This window comes from Symphalangus syndactylus, chromosome 18 (genome assembly GCF_028878055.3).
Source record: "Symphalangus syndactylus isolate Jambi chromosome 18, NHGRI_mSymSyn1-v2.1_pri, whole genome shotgun sequence".
Classification (NCBI taxonomy): Eukaryota; Metazoa; Chordata; class Mammalia; order Primates; family Hylobatidae; genus Symphalangus; species Symphalangus syndactylus.
In genome coordinates, this window is record NC_072440.2 from 21,014,184 (window position 1) to 21,021,548 (window position 7,365).

Genomic DNA, 7,365 nt, shown 5'->3' on the forward strand with positions numbered 1-7,365 from the left:
CGCAGCCGGTCCGGCAGCCCTGGTTTTACCCGGGCGTCGGGGCTTCAGCGGGCATTAGCAGCAGCTGAGAGGCCTGTGAGAGGTTCTGGGGCGCCACCGCAGTCAATCTGTTCAGCAGGTTTAGGGTGAGCTCAGAAACTTGCTTGTTTTTCTTTTTTTCAAATGCGTTGTTTTAATTCCAGGTAATAGAGCTCAGGGGAGAACAAAGATCAAAGGGCTGACTCGCAAGATTCTGGGGGCTTGTTTTACTTTAAATTCACAGCTAAGAGGCCGGGCGCGGTGGCTCACGCTTGTAATCCCAGCACTTTGGGAGGCCGAGGCTGGCGGATCACGAGGTCAGGAGATCGAGACCACAGTGAAACCCCGTCTCCACTAAAAAAATACAAAAAATTAGCCGGGCGTGGTGGCGGGCGCCTGTAGTCCCAGCTACTCGGAGAGGCTGAGGCAGGAGAATGGCGTGAACCCGGGAGGCGGAGCTTGCAGTGAGCCGAGATTGCGCCACTGCACTCCAGCCTGGGCGACAGAGCAAGACTCCGTCTCAAAAAAAAAAAAAAAAAAAAAAAAAATTCACAGCTAAGGTAGGAGTGGCTGAGTGAAAACAACTCAAGAGATGATGAGCCACTGTATTTTTTTTTTTAACAAAGTTTATTCTTAAATGTACAACAGGCTCCAAGACAACACTTTATTCTAGCATAGGTGGCCAAAGATGTGGCCGGGAATAGAGATGTTTAAAGACGAATAGAGTCAGGCCCACCATCACCGCAGGCCCAAGGGACAGTGGAACAGGTCGCTTTTTGTAAGATTTTAGCTTTTTGTTTGTTTGTTTTGTTTTGAGACAGAGTCTCGCTCTGTTGCCCAGACTGGATGGAGTGCAGTGGTGTGATCTTGGCTCACTGCAAGCTCCGCCTCCCAGGTTCAAGCGATTCTCCTGCTTCAGCATGCACCACCAACCACGCCCCACTAATTTTTTGTATTTTTATTTATTTTTATTTTATTTTATTTTATTTTTTGAGACGGAGTCTCGCTCTGTCACCCAGGCTGGGATGCAGTGGCACAGTCTCAGCTCACTGCAACCTCCGCCTCCCAGGTTCAAGCGATTCTCCTGCCTCAGCCTCCCGAGTAGCTGGGATTAACAGGCGCCTGCCACCACGCCCGGCTAATTTTTTTTTTTTTTTATTTTTAGTAGAGCCGGGGTTTCACCATGTTGGTCAGGCTGGTCTTAAACTCCTGACCTCATGATCTACCCACCTCAGCCTCCCAAAGTGCTGGGATTACAGGCGTGAGCCACCGCGCCCAGCCAATTTTTTGTATTTTTAGTAGAGACAGGGTTTCACCATGTTGGTCAGGCTGGTTTTGAACTCCTGACCTCAAGTGATCTGCCAGCCTCGGCCTCCCAAAGTGCTGGCATCAGCCACCGCACCTGGCCTATATATAGTTATATATTATATATAATATATATTTTATGTATGTGTATGTGTATATATACGTATATATGTATATATGTATGTGTATATATGTATATGTCTATATACATACATACATATATACATATATAAAGACACAGGGTTTCACTGTGTTGCCTAGGCTGGTCTTGAACTCCGGGACTCAAGCAATCCGACTGCCTCAGCCTCCCCAAGTCCTGGGATTACAGGCCTATGCCACTGCGCCCCACCTTGCCAGATTTCTTAATTCCGCCTGTGACCAGGGCCAAAGATTTATCTTCCTTGTCCCTCTCCTTGGCCTGCTTCTTGGGCTGTTTTAGAGAGACACTGATCCAGTTTCATCTTCCTGAGCCATGTTTTACTTGGTAGGAATAAATTAGTGTCTTGCAGGTCTTTTGGGAAAACATCAGGTAATCTCCCAATGTATCAAACAAAGGTAAGAGTTAACACCTAAATACCAGGTGCTCTGGTGCCTGTGGGTGTGGGTGGGTGCAGTGTGTCCTCATTTAATCTTCACAGCAGCTCACTGGGGTAGGCACTGTTATCCCCATTTTAGAAATGAGGAAACTGAGGCATAGTACATAGATTTCTAGTAAGTAGGTGAGCTGGTCTGAAAGTATGCAGATATAAAGTTTTGTTTGAGTTTGTTTGTTCGTTTGTTTGTTTTTGAGATGGAGTCGTGTTCTGTCGCCCAGGCTGGAGTGCAGTGGCATGATCTCAGCTCATTGCAACCTCCTGGGCTCAAGCCATTCACCTGCCTCAGCCTCCCAAGTAGCTGGGACTACAGGTGTGTGCCACTATGCCTGGCTAACTTTTTGTATTTTTAGTAGAGACGGGGTTTCACCATGTTGGCCAGGCTGGTCTAAAACTTGTGACCTCAGGTGATCCACCTGCCTTGGCCTCCCAAAGTGCTGGGATTACAGGTATGAGCCACTGCTCCCAGCCTCTATCATATACTTTCATAATAGTACAGTAAATGGAAATGTCCTTGTCCCACACCCTCCCCAGCATTAGGTGTTATCCATCTTTTTACTTTTTGCCTATATGATGGATGTAAGCGCTTCTTTTTAAAATGTGCCCCGTGTTATTAAACAGGGTAATTTGATAAACACCTTTAGCCAACTGAACCTGGAATCAGAGACTCCCAGGATGGGAGAGTCCAAATCCTGTGATGCATGAGGATGCAGTAATGAGTGTTTGTCCTGTGTCTCACACTCCCTCTGATACAGTCCCCAGGCCTCCCTTTCATCTTTGGACAGGGCATCTCTATCAGACAGTTTTTTTGTTTGTTTGTTTTTTGTGATGGAGGCTGGAGTGCAGTGGCACAATCTCAGCTCACTGCAACCTCTGCCTCCTGAGTTCAAGTGATTCTCCTGCCTCAGTCTCCCGAGTAGCTGGGATTACAGGCATGACCCCGGCTATTTTTAATAGAGACAGGGTTTCTCCATGTTGTCCAGGCTGGTCTCGAACTCCTGACCTCAAGTGATCCAGCCTCCTTGACCACCCAACATGCTGGGATTACAGGCGTGAGTCTGGCCTATCATACAGTTTTCATGTGACAAAAGGGTACCTCCTGTATGATTCCATTATATAAAGTTCAAAAACAGGCAGAAACCAATCTATGATGAGAGGTCAGGACAGTGATTCCCTTGAAGGGGTTAATTTTGGAAAGGGGGGAGAAAGTAGCTTCTGGGATGCTATGGTTCTCTTAGGTGTGTGTTCATTTTGGGTAATTCATCAAGCTGTATACTTATGAACTGTGCTTTTTTGCCTGTGTTAAAAAGTTTACTTTTTTAAAAAGAGCGTGCTGGGTGCGGTGGCTAATGCCTGTAATTGCAGCACTTTGGGAGGCTGAGGCAGGTGGATCACCTGAGGTCAGGAGTTCGAGACCAGCCTGGCTAACATGGTGAAACCCCCGTCTACTAAAAATACAAAAATTAGCTAAGCGTGGTGTCAGGTGCCTATATTCCCAGCTACTCGGAAAGCTGAGGCAGGAGAATCCTTGAGCCTGGGAGGCGGAGGTTGCAGTGAGCCAAGATTGCGCCACTGCACTCCAGCCCTAGCGACAGAGTGAGACTCCATCTCAAAAAAAAAAAAAAAAAAAAAAAGCGGGCTAGCCCTTTATAATTTCGAGGGCAGCTTAAGAGCCCAGTGCCAACAGCTTTTAGTTCTTTTATAGGTTCATTTAAGAAATGCTAGAAGACTAACGCTGTTGAACGTAGGGGGACCAATCTTATCTGAAAAGCACAGATATTAGTGACTCCAAATGGAAAGTAATTCGCAATGCTAATGTGGAGAAGTTTTAGGAAAACCAATGAATTTTGCTTATATTCTTAAGAGCAACACATGATTTTAAAAAAAACTTGCTTAAGGATGAAAGAGCTCTTTCAATAATTATAGAATTTCCAAGGGATAAGAAAAAATACTGGAAATCATGCAATGCAGAGTATTCAAAACTTTGGGAGGAGATGAGATGATCTAGAAAAGATAGAGTGAGGCTGGGGGCAGTGACTTATGCCTATAATCCCAGCACTTTGGGAGGCTGAGGCGGGTGGATCACCTGAGGTCCAGAGTTCGAGACCAGCCTGGCCAACATGGTGAAACCCCATCTATACTAAAAATACAAAAATTAGCCAGGCATGGTGGTGGGCACCTGTAATCCCAGCTACTTGGGAGACTGAGGCAGGAGAATCGCTTGAACCCAGAAGGCGGAGTTTGCAGTGATCCAAGATTGCACCATTGCACTCCAGCCTGGGCGACAGAGTGAGATTCCATCTCAAAAAAAAAAAGAAAGAAAGAAAGAAAAGGCAGAGCCGGGCGCGGTGGCTCACGCTTGTAATCCCAGCACTTTCGGAGGTCGAGGCGGGCGGATCATGAGGTCAGGAGATCGAGACCACGGTGAAACCCCGTCTCTACTAAAAATACAAAAAATTAGCCGGGCGTGGTGGCGGGCGCCTGTAGTCCCAGCTACTCGGAGAGGCTGAGGCAGGAGAATGGCGTGAACCCGGGAGGCGGAGCTTGCAGTGAGCCGAGATTGCGCCACTGCACTCCAGCCTGGGCGACAGAGCGAGACTCCGTCTCAAAAAAAAAAAAAAAAAAAAAAAAGAAAAGGCAGAGTGAGAACAGAAGACAGAGCCCTGGCCGGGCGCAGTGGCTCACGCCTGTAATCCCAGCACTTTAGGAGGCCGAGGTGGGTGGATCACGAGGTCAAGAGATCAATACCATCCTGGCCAACATGGTGAAACCCCGTCTCTACTAAAAACACAAAAATTAGCCAGGTGTGGTGGCACACGCCTGTAGTCCCAGTTCCTTAGGAGGCTGAGGCAGGAGAATTGCTTAAACCTGGGAGTCGGAGGTTGCAGTGAGCCAAGATCACGCCACTGCACTCCAGCCTGGCAACAGAGCCAGACTCCGTCTCAAAAAAAAAAAAAAGAGTCCTGTGGAATCAGACATTTAAAGATTGGGGAGAGAGGAAAACCAGAGGGCTGAGGAATTGCTGAAGGCTTCAAGAGGAAGGCTCAGCAGCAGAGATGACATGGTGAGACTGGTGCCAGGATGGGGGTCGCATCAGTGAACAAGGGTGTCAGCAAGTGAGTGGCAATGCCCCATGCTAGGAGCCCAGGTGACTGCCATCAGATGGGAGAGGCAGGTTCAAGAACGCCGGGCTCCTAGCTCCTCTACTCCCCATCTCTCAAGCCCAAGATTTCCACCTTGCTGGTTTCTGTCCTGTCAGAATTAGAAACAGGTGATATAGTAGCTCTTAATTGGGGGGTGGGGGCATGGCTTCCTTTGAGAATCCTATAAAAACTGTAAGCACCTCTCATTAAAAAGTGCACATTAGCCCATGCCTGTCCTGTTGTCCGCGCAGTTTCCCTTGCTAGGACTCAAACTCAGACTTCCTCCAATTATTGCCTCTAATCCTGCACTCATGCCCTCCCTCTCGTCCACAGAACCTTCTTTTTTTTTTTTCTTTTTCTTTTTTTTTTTTTTTTTTTTGAGATGGGAGGCTTGCTCCATTGCGCAGGCTGGAGGGCACTGGCGCAGTCGTGGCTCACTGCAACCTCCACCTCCCAGGTTCATGTGATTCTCTTGTCTCAGCCTCCCAAATAGCTGAGATTAGGTGCCTGCCATTATGCCAGGCTAATTTTTATATTTTTAGTAGAGACAGGTTTTCGCCATGTCGGCCAGGCTGGTCTCGAACTCCTGACCTCAGGTGACCCGCCTGCCTCGGCCTCCCAAAGTGCTGAAATTATAGGCATGAGGCACCGCGCCAGGCCCTTTTTAAATTTTTTTTTAAAGAGATGGTGTCTTGCCCTGTCGCACAGGCTGGAGGATACAATGGTGCAATCTTGGCTCACTGTGGCCTCGATCTCCCAGGTTAAGGGATCCTCTCACCTCGGCCTCCAAAGTAGCTGGGACTACAAGTGTGTGTCACCATGCCTGGCTAACTTAAATTTTTTTTTTGTAGAGATGGTGTCTCAATATGTTGCCCTGGCTGGTCTCAAACTCCTGGGTTCAGCCCAATCCTCCTTCCTTGACCTCCTGAAATGCTGGGATTACAGGCATGAGCCACTGTGCCTGGCCAATAAAGTCTTTGAGGATGAAGAATTTTAGCCAGAACCTGAAGGATATATCTGGCTCTGTTTAGATTTGAAAATATATAATGTCTCAAGAAAAACAAAATAAAACACCTCACTGAAGGAAACAGGGTTAGTGTGGTGATATATGGGTGATTTTTTTTTTCTTTTCTCCTAAAGACTTTCATTCATAGGATTGTCCTTGGTTCCCACCCATCACTGGTAGGCTCTACCTTTAAGTGTTATCCAGAATCAGACCACCTCACCTCATCTACTGTGGCCTCCCTGGGACGGGCCTGGCCTCCTTCAGTCTGTTCTCACCACAAAGCCACCAGAAGGATCCTTTTATTTTTATTGATTGATTGATTGATATGGGGTCTGACTCTGTCAGCAGGCTGGAGTGCAATGGCACGATCTCACCTCACTGCAACCTCTGCTTCCTGGACTCAAGCAATCCTCCCACCGCTGCCTCCCGAGTAGCTGGGACCACAAGTGCACACCACCACACCCAGTTAATCTTTTTGTATTTTTGGTAGAGATGGGGTTTCACCATTTTGCCCAGGATGGTCTCAAACTCTTAAGCTCAAGCAATCTACCCACCTCAGCTTCCCACAGTGCTGGGATTACAGGTGTGGGCCACCACGCCCAGCGCCTTTTAAAAGTGCAGTTGGATCATAGCATTTATCTGCTCCTAACAATGGCTTTTGCTTCCCCGCTCACTCAAAAGAAATTCCTTCTTCACTGCAGAACTGCCTCTCCTACCACAGGATGTTTAGGGTTCCTGGCTGCAACCCCCAAAGGTCCTAATGGTACTGGTCACGGGGGGATCCACACCACTGTGACAACGAAATATGCCCACGTGATGCCCAAGGCTTCAGTCCTGGCCCCACCCCTTCCACTGTGTCACTGTGCCGGGTTGGTTTCTTCATCTAAAAAACGGTGATGGGGAAAACAAACTTGAAAGAGTGTCATGCAAATGAGTTGTCCAGCATCAGGAATACTAATAAAGGGTCCCCAGTGATACCAGCCGAGGCATAAGCAAACTCCACTGCTCCTATTATCTGCACCTGAAGATTTACACCTTGCATATATGTGGATCCTTTTCCAATTTCTTCTGTATTAAACATTCTCTCCTGTATCAGAAAGTAAGGTTATGGGTTGGAGCTACAAATCTGCCCTTCAATCCATCCCCCTCCCCCCCATAGAGTGCTTTGCTGGCCATAAGGATGGACTGCAGACAGCAGCTCCCTTTGAGGCCGCCCCCAGCTCTTCTCTTTCACAGCAGGCTGTGTGAATCAGGCTCCAGCACTTCCACTGTGTGATCCTAGATCAGCGTCTGAACCTCC